General features: G+C 46.5%; 1 long non-coding RNA gene across 1 annotated transcript in view; it reads right to left on the reverse strand.

Moving 5' to 3' along the window:
- Positions 1 to 14,959: 14,959 nt before the first annotated feature.
- LOC125438362 overlaps positions 14,960 to 17,040 on the reverse strand; it is a 22,823-nt gene continuing 20,742 nt past the window's right edge. Inside the window, exon 3 of the long non-coding RNA XR_007245337.1 lies at positions 14,960 to 15,115. This is a non-coding gene — a long non-coding RNA (uncharacterized LOC125438362). The remainder of the gene's footprint in view (positions 15,116 to 17,040) is intronic.

Raw genomic sequence — 17,040 nt, forward strand, 5'->3', positions numbered from 1 at the left:
TGCTGACAGAGGCTGATGGGAATTGTAGTTCCTGAACATCTGGAGAGCCGCAGGTTCCCTACCCCTGATCTAGACACTATACTCCTATTGATGAATCCAGAATTGCTCTGACTTTCTTGGCTGCAGCATCACACTGCTGACTCATGTTCAACTTGTGGTCTACTAAGACTCCCAGATCCATTTCGCATGTCAAGCCAGCTGTCACCCATCCTATATCTGCACATTTCATTTTTTCTGCCTAAGTGGCGTATCTTACATTTATCTCTGTTGAAGTTCATTTTGTTAGCTTTGGCCCATCTCTCTAACCTGTCCAGGTCATTTTGAATTCTGACTCTATCATCTGGGGTATTAGCTACTCCTCCTAATTTGGTGTCATCTGCAAATCTGATTGGCATGCCCTCTATTTCATCATCCAAGTCACTGATAAAAATATTGAAAAGCACTGGGCCCAGGACAGAATGCTGTGGCACCCCACTAGTAATTTCTCTCCAGGATGAAGATGAGCCATTGATGAGCACTCTTTGAGTTCGTTCAGTCAACCAGTCGTAAATCCATGTAATAGAAGCATTGTCCAGTCCATATTTTACTAGGTTACTTGCAAGAATGTAATGGGGAATTTTATCAAAGGCTTTACTAAAATCTAGGTATACTACATCCAAGCATGTCATTCTATCAAAAAAAAGAGAGAGAGAGAGAGAGAGATGAGATTACTCTGGCATGATTTGGTTTTGAGAAACCCATGTTGACTTTTAGTGATTACACTGTTCCCTTCTAAGTGCTTACACACTACCTGTCTAATGATCTGCTCCAGAATCTTTCCTGGTATTGATGTCAGGTTGACTGGACAGTAATTGATTGGGTCCTCTTTTTTCCCTTTTTTGAAGGTGGGAATAACATTGGCCCTCCTCCAGTCCACTGGGATGTCTCCTGTTCTCTAGGAGTTATGTGTTACCCTTGGTCATGTGGTTTTATTTTCCCCTATTCCCAAGCAACAATTGGACAGTCAACAGGTTTTAGCTACCTTCATTATGATTTTTGTGTGGACTGCCAGAGATATCTGTCTGGCTATTGTTGAACAAACCTTTAATCTGATGCAGAAAACATAGCTGTATGTCTTTTAGGTTCTCATCCTTTTTCTACCTCTAGTCCCCTTTCCTCAGCTTTCTTTCACTGATCTTGCTTACAAAATTCCTCAGAATTTTCCTATTGTTTATGTTCATTTTAATAAGAACTGCCACAATAGGTCACACTTTCTCTAGTAGTCTGTCTTTGACAGGACACCTGAGGAAGTGTAGGGAGTGATCTCTTCTCTGGTGTGCACCTACTAACTCTGAAACTAGAGACAATAAGGATCACCATGCCAACTAAAACCAGAACACATGCAATACCATTTTAAACTAATTTAACTTGTGTCGACTAGGGTGATAGAAAGTGCCATCGAGACACAAATGACTTATGGTGACCTTGTAGGATAGTCAAGGCAAGCAACGTTTGGAGGTGGTCATTGTTTGTCTCCATGTGGACAAAGAAAGAACAAAATATTTCATGGATCAATTAGACACAAAGGGTAATGAAAACTTTCATTCTGTTTACTTTAAACCTACTGTTATCACATACTGTGTTTTCTTGCACTTTAGCTAAAAGCAAAAAGATTTCCTGTCCACATTTTATGGCACTGATGCTGCAATACCACCTCCAAAAGCAGTCCACAATCGAAACACACCAAAAAGTGTTCTTTTTTTAAAATCAACATGCCATTAAAAGAAATTATACAGTAGTGCTAGGCAAATATGTCTAGAGGGAACAGTTGGGAGCATTAGAACAGAGGGGACTCTAAAACTAGTTGCCAAAGTTGAAGGCACACACAACAGGGTCTCAGCAGAGAATATGAGGATATAGAGAGATTTATGTAGCATCCAGATACTCTGGTTTCATGATGTTAAGGCAATTTCCACATAGGTGATTTGCCCCAAGTTCAATGATATTGGGAAGAGGGTCCCCCCCACCCCCACTTCCTGACAGAACTATAGTAGTCTGTGCCCCATTTGGTTTTGGGGAAATATTTTTTTTAAAAACCAGGCTGGCCACTATGTGGATGGAAAAGTCTGGATTTTCCTGGTCCCACTCACATAGTAGCCACTTTCCCTACCCCAGTCACCATGGCAGCCAATCCTCCTCCTGCACCCCCACACGTCACCTAAGGGCCTTGGGTATAGTTTAAATCAGCAATTGGCATAGCAATGCAAGCAGTATGTCCATTTCTTGGTTTGAAAAGTCAGGAAAGTCTTCCTCACCCACAGAGAGGGGGAAAGTCCACCATTGGGGATTGGGGCACAGAAAGATGCCATCTGGAAGTCCAGCTGCATCGCATTAGCGGCTACAGCAAGACTGGGACTTCTATAGGCAACCGTTGCCATGGGGAAAAGATTTGGGATACATTTTTTTTATAATAGCATCAGTAGTTCAGAAATATCAGACAGCTGGGCCAGTTATGACTTTCCAAATAAACAAGCAGCGATAAAAAGATATGTAGCTCCCTTGCATATTTACAGAATATAAAGAGAAATGTACCAAAACTGTAACACATGTCTGCTTTACAAGGCTGTGTGCCTACTAACATAGTAGGAGACTGACATGACACTCAACTGAGGGGAAGAGGTTGCAAATTCTTTACGTGTGATGCCCTCTGCAACTGCTTTACCCTTCAACTTCCCAGCAACATTTTTAAGAAGTGGAGCAACTGAAATCATACTTTAAGAACTGGGGCAACCTGTGATCACACCATGATGACATTTCCTGTTATTAAACAAGTTTCCTTTTTTAAAAAAAAACACTTGCTCCACAAAAGTGACATCTGGACAGGAGAGAAGGAAAAATTTATAGCACAGCCAGCCAGTTCAGGATGCTAGACTGTGATGAAAGAGAATCACCAAGCCCTTGGGGGTTTCTGGAAATACCAGCCTATTCTTGACCCAGTGGAAGACTTGTTCTGAGAATTATAGGGCTTGGAAGAACCCAACTGCCATTAAGTTCAACTCTGTAGCCTACAGGAAGGGTGGGGCATAAGGAAATGCAGTCACACCATTAACCATGTACAGTACAAATGATACTATCCTGAATGTAATGCATGGCATGAGAAGGAGGAACCAAGTGATGCTATATTCACTCAACAAGGATGAGAATCTTTAGAATGTACAAACAAATGAGCCAAAATCGGTCTCAGTGACAACAGCTGCAACATTTTAGATTATAAACTAACGAGCAAAGATTCATGTACAGCACCAAGTCCTTGAGGGGCTTTTTCAACCCGTTCATAGATTCCACAAAGGAAAACTTTAGAGGTGAGAGAAAGTTCATCCTGTACGCGTGATATCTTAAAGAACTGAGCTGGGGTCTCTGTTTAAACGATTTGGGGCGGGGGACAGGCACACACAAGGGCGTTGCCTGCTTTAAACAAATTAAACGCGAGAGATTCCTCTGGAATATTATACTTCCTAAAGACACAGCCATTCTGCAGATCTACATAAAAAGAGCCACCACCCTTCTGAACTTTATTTTTTTCTTGGCCGCCTCCTCCTCACAGAAGCAATCAAGGAGGGGAGGATGATTTTAGTACTGTTGACGTTGGGTTTTCCAGGAGTTGGCCCTCCTCTGCCCCATCCCTACTTACGTACGTGCAATCTTGGTTATAGGAGAAGCAACTCAGCGCCTCGGGCTCCCCCTCTCCAGCTGCGGCCTCCATGGGCGACAGATGGTGCCAAATCCCTGGCCTCGATTTCGCCCCTGGCTCCAAAGCTGCCCCTGGGAGTTGGGATCCTCGCCGGCCGCTACTCCCCAATTCCGGACCAAAACAGAAGCAATTCGGCCTCGTATAGCCACCGCCGGCCTGGGGGCGAAGCCATCTGCCTCACCGCCTTTTCCGATTGGGTGGCGAACGTTCCACCTGGCCGCCTCGCCCCGCCCCGTGGGGGCTGGCTATGGGCCTCAATGGCGACAAGCAGCAAACCCCTCCCCCGACGCCAACAGGGCTGGCGACCATTGGCTAGGCAGGAGGAAACCGCTAGCCACGTGGCTGTGTTGTGATGGTTGCATCAGACTGGAACAGTGACAGCGGCGGGCGGCAGGTGGGAGCTGGGGGCTGGTTTCAGCTCCTCTGTCGACGACGACTTTATAATGGCTTGCTTGTAAATTGGAGGGTTTATCTATTTATTTGCTTTATTTATAGCTCGCCCGTCTCCCCAATGGGGACCCAAAGCGGTTTGTATTGTTCTCTCTTCTGTTTTATCCACACAACAGCCCTGTGAAGTAGGTTTGACTGGCCCAAGGTAATCCAGTGAGCTTCCATGGCAGAGTGGTGCTTTTAACTGCTTCCTTTTCGTTCTTTTGAAAAATCTGATTATTTGACTAGTTACGGTGGACTTTTGTAATCTTCTGTGTATTTATGTACCGTTATTATTACTAGTTTAAATGGGATTACTACTTTAGCATAGTGGCCTCAGGATTGCAACTGAATTTTTCAGTCCTTTATTTGGGAATATGGTTAAACTCAGTTGACACTGGTTCTGAGTGAACAGGCAAACTGATTGGGCTGCACAGAAGATTCTCAGTCTAAAATGTCTCTGAATCGGTTTGGTCTCTGGAATTAAGAACTGCATCGGTTTGTACAAATTACTCTGCAAAGTTCTGGACTGCCGTTCAGGGTTGGGACTGGGAAGCACTGTTCTCCAGTAGTCTTGGACATAGGTTCAGAGTCTAGCGATAATAGACAAACAACTGCTCTGCCCCTTGACTTTAACCAAGGGATTGGAATATCAGGTTTGTAGCTCAGGGATGCTGCTGTAGCTGGACCTCCTGTTGAATAAGTAGGTGGCAGTAGTGGCCAAGGATACCTTTTACCAGCTTCGGCAAAAAGGATATTGCCACTGTGGTACATGCCCTAGTAACATCTAGATTAGATTACTGCAGTGTGTTCTACATTGGGCTGCTCTGGAAGACTGTTTGGAAGCTACAGTTGGAACAAAATGCTGTGGCCAAAATGTTGACTGGAGTGGGTCAAAGGGACCGTATCACTCTAGTCTTGATCCATCTACACTTGCTTCCAGTTTGCTTTTGGGCCCAATTCAAGGTGCTGGTATTGACCTTTAAAGCCCTTTATAGCCTGGGGCCAGCAAAGCATGAATATCATCTTGTTCAACATGAATCTACCTGTCCACTCCAGTAATCTTTGGAGGCCCTCTTAGGTGCCTTGTCATGGTGTTGAAAATGTGGAACTCCTTCCCCAACAAGATTATCCCTCTATTATTGTCTTCCGCTATGGGTGAAGATGGTTTTACTTTGGTGTTATTGGCCCTCCTCCTTATTGTGACATTACATGTTATTGAATTGTTTATATGTATTGTATGTTAAATGCTTCAATGTTCAAACATTGAAAGGTTTCACTGTTTTAATATTTGCCACCTTCTAAGGAAAGGCAGTATAACAATAAATAAATACTACAACAACAAAATCTTTATTAGGCATTCAATGGACTAAATATAAAATTAGTTTAAAATCAGCTGCATTGAAGAAAAGATACAGAGTGAACATAAAGTAGAAATTGGTATTAGTAAGGTAGCATGTCATGCATCTTAAGCACTTGCAATAAGAAAATTGCAATGGTTTCAGTGGTCTCGTAGTGGCCATAATCCAGCAATTATACCATCTTTATATTATAAAAATTATTGCTTAGAGTCAGACTCAAGGGCAGGAATGGTGCATCTTAATGTTGAATATTGGGGATAGATTAAAAAGGATATGTACAAGAGTTTCAGGCGTTTTCGGACAATAGGGACAAACTCTGTCATGAGCTGGGATATTCTGTAGTCAACCATAGAACAAAGCGGAGGGGAGTGCATTACATCTGGCCCTTGTTATCCACCTGTGTTTGGGCTCTGTCAAAAACACACAAATATTTTGCCATCTGTCCTAATTTGGGCTGAATGCCAAGACAAACAGGAGAACAGGTCTTCCTGGCTTGGCTTCTAAGAAATTGTTGGTTCTTGATCTACAAGCTTCCTTTTGATAGCATTCAGGATCTCATTCAGAGGAAGCATAAGGATGGCCTCTAGAGATGGGCCAAGTAAGGATAATTTAGTTATTACGAGCGACCACCACTCCAAAGATTGTATGTCTGGCAAATAAATATGTAAATAAGCCTCCTACTTCCGACCATGTTCCTCTATACTGTTTTTTAAAAAAACAAGCAACACAAAAACCCTCATAGAGACAGTGAGATGCCACAGTGGGAAAGTTTCTAGACTAGCTTTCTCCCTGACATGCTAGCTTTCTAAGTGCATTGAATGTTTTTTTGAGAAAGTATTGTAACATGTGAGCTTAGTTGTTGTATGAAGTGGTATAGTCCTGGTTTTACCCGTGTCTTCTGCTATGTGTGAGAATTATGCCTGGGATGGATGGAGTTCTGGACAAAAGTTGCAGAAGCTGGGTAAGGCAACAGTGTGGGCCTGGGAGCTTTCTCTTTTTTATTAGTTTCTTTTTTCACCTTTTTCATGGCTGAACCATACTGACCTGTAATTGCTCTTTCTGATTATTTTATAATAACAAACAGATACAGGGGTATGAAACTGGAAGCCAGTGGCTGGCAGTGGGCATGACTATGTAATCCTTTCCCTTCCTTCTTTTTGTGTTTTCAGAAACATAGCCAGTTGCTTTTCTCCCCTGTACGTTTCTTCAGGAGGAATGGCATTTTAAACTGAAAACAGGAAGGCAAATGTTTAAATAGGCCGCTGTGGCAGTCCTTTTCTACCAACTTGAGGGGGGGGGGTACATACAGCCTCTTACGATTTTTGGGGAACCAGATTTGTTTGAAACTGTAAATCTTCCCCTCAGTTACAAGATATTCTTGGAGTAGGAAGTATAAAGGCTTTTGGGTTCTCTGCCATGGCATACGTTTTGTAGATAACAAGCACATCAGGGAGATCACTGAGGCAGGCATTGTGTGTCAATAGAAAAATATTTATTTATTTACAGTTCTATTTTAAAGGATAGGTTGGCAGCATAGGTCTCCAGGTAGCTAAGGTAAAAACCTAGTGTGACACATAAGTCTAAGATGGTTATGGCTTCAGAGTGTGGTTTGAATTTTTAAAAATTCTCTCAGGTACTGTTGTACATAAGCAGCCTCTGAGGGTGAGTTTGTGCTTTGCATGTCTTTTGCTTTTGACCCTGCAGGAATTGCTATATGAGTTACTGAGGGAACTGATTGAGAGACTGGCTGAAAAAAGGCTAAGCCAGAGTGGCAGAGGGCTAAATAAAAAATTAACTTTAGTTAAAACAAAGTTAATGATACTACAGATAGAAACAGGCTTTTACTGAGCTTTAGGTTGGATCCTTTCACACACAGGATACCACCCCCACCAACCTGCCTTTTCCCAAGACTCAGGCTAAATGGTACAAGGTCTGTTTGTTACCACAGACAGGCGTAGCAAGTGGTTAGACTGTTTTCTCCCAGAGGTAGAGTTAAACCACCAGGTAGAGGTGCCCTTCAAATTGTATGCGCTTTTGCTGAGGCAGACTTGAAACTATCTTGCTGAGGCAAGACTTGCACTCTTCTTGCTTCCCTGCAACCTTCCATCCCACCTCTAAATGGTGGCTGGAGCACCACTCAGCTCAGTGGATGTTTTCCCTTTCAGGGAAAGCACAGCCTCCTTGTCCATCACGACCTCCCTTTGCTCCTGGTTTCAGCCTCCCATTTCAGCTTTTTTTGTTTGCTTGTTTTGTCAGTAAGGAATATGTAAGTGGCCATTATATGTCATTTTCCTTTGGTTCTGAGTTGACATTACAAATGTTTGTCTATTTTATGCGGAAGCCAGGGTTGAAATAATTTTTTGTGGATTCCCAGGAGTATTAAGTTGGAACAGTGTTTTCAATTTCAGGTTAGGCCCGGACATAGTTACAGTATATCTGTGACTGCAGATCCATAAATACTTCCTGCATATCATTGCTCTGTTCAGATTGCAGAGCCACTTCATACACCTGTGTGTATACCTAAAAGGCAGGTTTGATGTTTCTTTTAAGACTGCATCCAGTTACAAAAGCATATATGTATGAAATGAATTGATCTTTGATGCGGTAAGCTGTGAAAGCTGTTGCTACTTTGAAAAGGGTCTACCAATGCTGCCCTCTAGTGACTATTTGGCTTTACAACAGCCTTTGTAAAAAGAATTTAATTTTTGTTCGATTTAAAATTCTTCTTAAGGCAAGCTTTACTTTGACAGTAAAGCTTATTGCTGGCAGTAGAACTTACTTTCAAGTAGGTATGCTTAGAATATGGTACTTGTGCATAAATAAATTGCTGACAAGTTTTGCCTGCCGCGCCCCATACAGAACATTTAACAGGAAAACTTGCAAGCTGTGCCACTAAAGACCTTATAAAAGGAAATATCCTTAATAATAACCGAAGCTCAAATTCTAAATGACACAGAGAGAATTAACCAGCATCTACAATCTCTTTTTCTCTTTCTATACACCGGATCATCTGACAGTTGAACACAGCTGGCTTTTTAAAATTTACCCAATCAGGGCTAGATTTACCCAATCAGGGCACATCCTCATAATGGTCTCTAACAGGCACATGGTAGCTGTAGTTTCAGTTAATTAGGAGCAGTAGTGGCTAAGAGCAGGTGCACTCTGATCTGGAAGAACCTGGTTTGATTCCCAGCTCTGCTGCTTGAGTTGTGGAGGCTTATCTGGGGAATTCAGATTAGTCTGTGCACTCCCACACACACCACCTGGGTGACTTTGGGCTAGTCACAGCTTTTTGGAGCTCTCTCAGCCCCACCCACCTCACAGGGTGTTTGTTGTGAGGGGGGAAGGGCAAGGAGATTGTAACCCCCTTTGAGTCTCCTACAGGAGAGAAAAGCGGGGGATATAAATCCAAACTCTTCTAGTTTATTTTGATGTTTAACTTGTGAAATTTGGCTAATTGTGGGGCATCCAGGTCAGGGTATAAAAGAGATATCCAGGAGAAGTAGTTTTTCCTCCTTTTCTTTTTGCATAGGTATATTGGATGCCTGCAAAATAAAGACAGATTCTGCCAATAATCTCACTCAGTGTGTATGCTTATTTTGTGTGCATGCAAGAAAATACTATTAAACAATATTGTTTCGACATGTGCTCCCTTTCATGTATATTCCTAGACATATGTGAACTTTCTAACTTGGATTCAGAACACTCATTCAGAACCAGAGCCAATTTGGAGGAATTAAGCTCAGTATCAGGGTGAACCACCTCCTGGCTGGTATGGAAAACTGATATGCTCGCCAATTCAGGCAAACAGAACATGTGATTTAGGAATCTTTACTTGGATAGTATGCTAGCAAACTCAAAGTGCCTCTAGTCAGCTACCAGTAACCATCAAACCAGTAACCATGAATGATGCGGCTGGCCTCCACCCGGGCCAGGACCTTTACAGCTCTGGTCCTGGCCTGGTGGAACACCCTTCCTCCAGCTGTCCGGGCCCTGCGGGATCTTGGTGAGTTCCGCAGGGCCTGTAAGACTCTGTTGTTCCATCGGGCCTTTGGAGTGTCCAGCCGCTGATGGTGGTGCCCCCTCTTCGCTCTCTGTGTCGCTTTACATCAGGGTAACCCTCATATTGAGGGGCCCGCTGTCCTCCCTCTTTGGGGAAGGTTTTAAATGTGGATTTTCTGGACGCCTCTTATTTAATTATTTAAATGTTTAATTATTTAATTGTATTAACCGCTGTCTATATGGAGTTTTAGTGAGTTTTATTGATTAGTAGTAGTTTTATTTGATACTGTATAGTTTTTATGCTGTACACCGCCTAGAGCCCTTCGGGGATGGGGCGGTGTAGAAATTAAATAAATAAATAAATACCCAGATCATTTTCAAGCAAGGTTTAGAATTTATTGAAGGTAATATATCGGTAGATGAACTTAAAAGGTACTGTAAGTGGTTGCCCAGCTTTGCAAGCCCCCATGACAATAGGTAGGCATGCAGGTGGCCCATCAGTAAATCAGTTTCCTACCCTCCTCCCTAACATTTTGATCTCCTCCCTTCCCTGGCAGCCATTTTGTGGTTGTGCTCACCCCTCTGTGTCAGAATTCCAAAGGTGTTTGCAAGCTGAAAAAGAATGGGATTCATGCCTTAGGCTTTTAACCCTCAATCCATTCTGGAGACATTTCTGGGTAAAAATGTTTAGATTTACTCTACAAAGATATTTAATATAAAAGTGTTTTGTTTTAATTCTAGTTTCATACTAATATACTATGTGCTTATTTAAACCTACATTTCCCTGTTGTGGCGTTCCCCCTGCCCCTCCTGCAGCCCGGGCTGGCAAACCGTCCCTCCGTCCCTAACCGAGGTGATGTGCCCCTCGTCAGTGGGCCCGGTCTTTGGGGCCCGCACTGCCAGCTGCCGCAACCACAGGGTGGCCGCCAAGGGAGGAGGTAGAAGGACTCTCCTCCCGCCCGCCTGAGGCTGGCCTACACGGGGCTGGGGTCGACAGCCCCTCGGGTGCAGAGCCAACTAACACCTTGAGCAGCCTCCCTTTCCTCCTTCACTCCCTTTCGCCCCTCTGTGTCCCTTCCGCTCTCACTCTCTCCTCTCGCCCCAACTTCTCTGTTCTCTCGCCTCCTTTCCTTCTCCCTCTCTCTCTCTCCCAGTCTTTGTCCCACGCCTGTCCCTTCTGCTCCCGGCCCCCGCAACTCCCTTCCTCGACCCGTTGCGACCAGCCTTGCTCTCCCGTCTCCCTCTCTCTTAAATAGTTTTTCCCCTTGATTGGGGCTGTTCCCGGCCTCGTTTGCGGCCCGGCTGCCGGCCGCCGGCCGGTTCTCCAGCCGCAGCTGCGTTGCGGTCCCGCCCGGTCGTTACCCCGACTCAAACAAGCTTCAGCTGCTGCGTGTCGTGCCAGAACGCCTCCCGCCCGACCTGCCTCCTTGCCGGCGGCTCTCACTCCTATGGAAGCCGGCAGCTGCCGAGTCCTTTGCCGGCCTCCCGCCGGCCACGCCTCCCGGCTTGGCGAGTCCGGGGCGAGCCGTCGCGGCAGTCGCGGCAACCCCCGGACACCTGTTATAGAAGCATACATTAACATGTAGGGAAAATGCAGGAAAAATTCACAGGGACTGAATGTGATGCTGTTTACCAGGTGATGTTATTTATATCCATGCCATGAAAAGCTTCAAATACCTATTTCCTCACATTTTCTTCCAGGGCTGTTGGCAACCCCAACTAGCAGGGTATGTCATAAGAAAGTATAAGATTTCTTACAGCCCAATCCAAAGGAAGGGGTGCGCAGTAAAGCTGTGTTCAGTGACGGCACCACTGTTACCAGTAATTGTGTCTAGTCTTTGCTATTTCCTGCCAGTAATATTCTATCATCGACATACCACAAATGTTCCTCTCTCCAGTTTTCACTCCACTTTCATCTAAATCTAATCCAGCTTTCTCGTGATAGGTTCTGCATATAAATTGAAGAGCTAGAGAAAGCTGTATGCTAACATCTTTGCCAACTGGAAACCAATATGTTGCTCCATATTCTGTCCTGACAGTAGCCTCTTGCCCAGAATACAAGTTGCGCATCAAAACAATCAGATGCTGTGATACACCCATTTCCTTTAAAAACTGCCATAGCTTTTCATGATTCACGTTGTCAAAAGCTTTGCTGTAATCCGTAGAACACAAGATGATTTTCTTCTGAAATTCTCTTTTTGCTCCCGCAACCAATGTAAATTTGCAATATGATCTCTAGTTCCTTTTCTGAATCCAGCTTGAACATCAGGCATTTCTCGTTCCTCACACGGTAACAGTCTTTGTCAGATTTTGAGCATTGCTTTAACTGCATGAAAAATTAATACGACAGTCCAATAGTTGCTGCAGTCTTTCTTGTCTTCTTTTTTGGAATTGGAATGTAAATTGACCATTTCTAATCTGCTGGCCATTGTTTTATTTTTCCATGTTTGCTGACATACGGTGATACTCTCAACTTCCATCTGAATTATGAAAACACACTAAAACTGGAAAGATCTGACTACTTCAGTAGAAGGTCCAGTTGGGTCCATTAAGCATTTTAGCCACTCAGCACTTCAATCCTATTTAGTCGGAATCAGTACTCACCATGTTTTTAGAGTATCACTGTGCCATTTGCACAAGGTAAAGCCTTTTACATGAAGCCACCGTCTGCATTATACTATAAACATCAACAACTCGAACAGCTGATCTGACTGACTTTCTAAAAACACTTGGTAGGCACCAGCGAAAGTGCCAGCAGGCGTCACATTTGGGATCCCTGCCCTAAAGGGCAGACACGTTTTATTTTTATTTTTTATTTTTATATTTTTACCCCACCCATCCCCGAAGGGCTCTGGGTGGCAACAACTTAATAAAACACCATTGCAATTAAAACAACAATACATATATTAAAACAATAGGCAGCAGAAGAGACTTGGCCAGGAAGAGCAGAGTGACCTGCTGGTGTTCATTTTGGAGGGCTTTTCTCAAAGCCACAGCTTTTAAAACAGTGTTATTTTAACAGGGGTTATCTCTTTTTCTCCTTGTAAAGCTGCTGAATCTGGAAGGTGGGGCTTAACAGGGGTTAACAGAGTTCATCTCTTGTTCCTCTTTGTCCTAAGAGGTGGGGCTTTTGTCCTGAGAGGTGGGGCTTTAATTCAGTCTCTGGGAACCAGCGGGGGGGGTAGCGTAGGGGCTTTGGCCAGGAAGGCAAGGTGGTGTTCATTTGGAGGCTTTCTCAAAATACAACTTTTAAGAAACGGTATTTATTTTAACTTGGGGGTTATCACCTCTTTCTCCTTATGGGCTACTGGGTGAATCTGGAAGGTGGGGAGCAACAGGGGTTAACAGAGTTCATCTCTTGTTCCTCTTTTGTCCTAAGAGGTGGGGAGCTTTTGTCCTGAGAGGTGGGGCTTTTAGTTCCCAGAAGTCTCTGGAACCAGCAGAGAGGAGTAGCAGCAGAAGGGGCCAGGCCAGGAAGAGCAGGCTGACCTGCTGGGTGTTCATTTTGGGAGGCTTTCACCAAAGCCACAGCTTTTAAAACAGTCATTATTTTAACAAGGGGTTATCTCTTTTCTCCTTGTAGGGCTGCGCACTGAATCTGGAAGGTGGGGCTTATGGGGAGTTAGCACCCAGAGTTCATCTCTTGTTCCTCTTTGTCCTAAGAGGTGGGGCTTTTGTCCTGAGAGGTGGGGCTTTAGTTCAGTCTCTGGAACCGGCAGAGAGGAGTAGCAGCAGAAGAGACTTGGCCAGGAAGAGCAGAGTGACCTGCTGGTGTTCATTTTGGAGGGCTTTTCTCAAAGCCACAGCTTTTAAAACAGTGTTATTTTAACAGGGGTTATCTCTTTTTCTCCTTGTAAGGCTGCTGAATCTGGAAGGTGGGGCTTAACAGGGGTTAACAGAGTTCATCTCTTGTTCCTCTTTGTCCTAAGAGGTGGGGCTTTTGTCCTGAGAGGTGGGGCTTTAGTTCTGTAGTAGTGCACTGCCGACCCAGCAGTGCCGTAGTAGAACGTTGGGACGCCAACGGACCTGCGGCCTTGCCGGTCGCATCGCACCCCCACTCCTCATCCCCCCATGAGTCACGGGTCATGAACTGTCTGGCTCAATCACCGGGCGCAGGGACAATGGTCTTGCCCCCAGGTGAGGATTAGGCTCAGACGCGTACGCTCCTCTCCGCACGTAGCCAGATGAGATCATGCATCACATGATGATCTCCCGACCTCCCGCTCTCCCGGAACTCCCCCCAGTCCTCCCTCCTACACGCCCCCGATAGAGTAACAATAAAAGGTGCCAGGAACCGGCAGACGGGAGACTCGCTAGGAACACGGACCTCCGGTCTCCCGCTGCTGGCGATCTCCACCAGATGTTATCTCCGCGTCTCGTCTCGTTCTTACGCTGACCGCGTGGGTCGACTACAAGCTCAGTCTCTGGAACCGGCAGAGAGGAGTAGCAGCAGAAGAGACTTATTTATTTTATTTATTTATTTTATTTATTTATTTGTTTCACTTTTATACCGCCCTCCCCCAGGGGGCTCAGGGCGGTTCACATCATAGTACAGCAAGTGAATAACAAGATAAAATACTAAAACTTCATAATAGTTAAAAGCAACGCTCCTAATTTAAAACAGTTAAAACAATTAAACAGATGGCGTACAGCTATTAGCTCCCCCGCTTCCCTAAGAGGGGGGGAACAGCGGGTCTTAGTTGTTATTAATGGGCACCTATCAGCAGCCGGCCTCCCCAAAAGCCTGGCGGAATAACTCAGTCTTACAGGCCCTGCGGAACTCTTGTAGGTCCCGCAGGGCCCGGACAGCTGGAGGAAGAGCATTCCACCAGGCAGGGGCCAGGGCCGTAAAAGCCCTGGCCCTGGTGGAGGCCAGCCGCATCATAGAGGGGGCAGGGATCTCCAGTAGGTTGGCCTCTGCCGAACGCAGAGACCGACGTGGGACATATGGGGCCAGACGGTCCCTAAGGTACGAGGGTCCCAGACCGCGTAAGGCCTTAAAGGTTAACACCAATACCTTGAAGACAACTCGGAATTCAACTGGGAGCCAGTGCAGGCGGTGCAACACGGGTGTGATATGATCTCTAAAGGCACCACCCGTGAGCAGACGAGCCGCCGCATGCTGGACCAGTTTCAGTTTCCGGATCAGCCTCAAGGGTAGGCCCGCGTAGAGCGAGTTGCAATAGTCTAATCTGGAGGTGACCGTTGCATGAATCACTGTGGCCAGATCCGCCCGGGAGAGGAAGGGGGCCAGCCGGGGCCGGGCCTGGCTAAGATGGTAAAACGCAACCTCGGTTACATGGGCCACCTGGGTCTCCATAGAAAGAGACGAATCCAGGTGGACCCCCAGGCTGCGAACTGAGGGGGCCGGGTGCCACAAGGCTCCTCCCCACACCGGGCGGGCTGGAAAGCCCTCGCCCCCCCCCTGCGACCTAGCCAAAGGACTTCCGTCTTCGTTGGGTCACGTAATTCAGTTTTAACCCGTTCTGCATCAACCAACCAGCAACCGCCTCTCTAAACGATGCTGTAGAGCTGCAGGGGCGGGGTCTGCTCCCCCCTGCATCGACAGAATGAGCGGGGGATCATCAGCGCACTCATTGGCGACTCCAGCCCAAAGCTCTGCACTCAGCTGAGCAAGGGGTCGCATATAGATGTTGGGGCACAGCTGGGACAACAACGGGCCCTCTGAGGCACGCCGCAATGAAGCTGGCACCTCCGAGTAGCTCAGTCCCTCGCACTACTACCCTTGCTGACTCCTCGGGTCCCGGAGAAACGAGGCAATCCACAGCGACAGTACCCTCGCACTCCCGGAAACGGCCAGGGCGTGGGTGGGTCGGGGCATCGGTCACCCACATCAAACGCGCTGCGGTGAGATCCAATAGCAATTCAGTAGCGCCGATCCGCCTCGGGTCAAGCTGCATAATGGAGCGTATCTGTGACAGCGACGAGAACAGTCTCCTCGGCCCCATGCCCAGCACGGAAGCCGGACTGGAAGGGATCAGCAATGGCCGATGTGTCCTCCAGAAATCCCTGAAGCTCCTCCATACCACTTCTCTCACTTACCTTCCTAGAAACGAAAAGATTCGAAACGGGGCGGTAATTGGCCGGATCACTAGGATCTAACGACGGTCTTATTAAGAGTGGGCGGTCCACTGTTCTCCTTCAACCCACCCGGACAAAACTCCTTGCTCAAGGGAGCAATTGATACAGCTAAACAGGTGGGGTCAGAACTCCTCCCGACATGCTTTAATAAGCCAGGAGGGGCAATGGATCCAGAGGACAGGTAGTAGGTCTAATGAGTGGTGCCAGGGCTCTGTCAACATCACTTCTTCAGAGAGCAGGGAAAACTGGGCCATGCGTAAGGGCCAGAAGACGGCAAGGGAGCCTCCAGTTCGCTAATTGTCTCCAAGGTGGTTATGGAAGTTGTCCTGGCGGACATGCGACGCGATTCAATCTGCAAAATAGCTCTTCCATAAAAGCCTCTACAGCTAATGGCCAATTGATCGTTTTTTGAACCCTCTGATAAAGAGGTAAGGGATCGAATGATGCGAAACAGTTGTGCCGGGCGAGAGCTAGCAGACGCGAGCGAGGAGGAGAAGAAAACTCTCTTCGCCTCCTTCGTCGCCATCTCATAGGCCTTCATAAGCGTCCTATAAGATGTTCGCGCAGCCTCGTCACGAGACTTCCTCCACACTCGCTCTAGCCGTCTAAGCTCCCGCTTCAAACAGCGTAGCTCCTCCGTATACCACGGAGCCAGCCGAGAGCGGGGTCGAAGAGGGCGTCGGGGAGCAATAATCTCGATGGCATCTGAAAGGCGGGCATTCCAGTCCGCTACTAGGCCATCGAGAGTGCCGGTGGGTTCAGGATCCCGCAGAGCATTCAGGAATCCATCAGGATCCATAAGTCTTCGCGGGCGAGCATAAATACGCTCGTCGCCTAGACGGGGGTGTTGCGGCATGCTCATCCGAGCCTTCAGGGCATAGTGGTCAGACCATGGCACTCTGTCAGTAGAGGATATGACCACATCAACACCTGACCCAAAGACCAAATCCAGTGTGTGACCGGCCTCGTGAGTGGGGCCAGAATTTACCAGGGAGAGGCCCAGCATCGCCATGGATGACACCAGGTCCGCAGCCACCGTGCATGAGGCGGTGTCGACATGGACGTTGAAGTCCCCCTTGGCCAGGAAGAGCAGAGTGACCTGCTGGTGTTCATTTTGGAGGGCTTTTCTCAAAGCCACAGCTTTTAAAACAGTGTTATTTTAACAGGGGTTATCTCTTTTTCTCCTTGTAAGGCTGCTGAATCTGGAAGGTGGGGCTTAACAGGGGTTAACAGAGTTCATCTCTTGTTCCTCTTTGTCCTAAGAGGTGGGGCTTTTGTCCTGAGAGGTGGGGCTTTAGTTCAGTCTCTGGAACCGGCAGAGAGGAGTAGCAGCAGAAGAGACTTGGCCAGGAAGAGCAGAGTGACCTGCTGGTGTTCATTTTGGAGGGCTTTTCTCAAAGCCACAGCTTTTAAAAC

The sequence above is a fragment of the Sphaerodactylus townsendi genome, linkage group LG08 (genome assembly GCF_021028975.2).
Source record: "Sphaerodactylus townsendi isolate TG3544 linkage group LG08, MPM_Stown_v2.3, whole genome shotgun sequence".
In the NCBI taxonomy this organism is placed as follows: domain Eukaryota; kingdom Metazoa; phylum Chordata; class Lepidosauria; order Squamata; family Sphaerodactylidae; genus Sphaerodactylus; species Sphaerodactylus townsendi.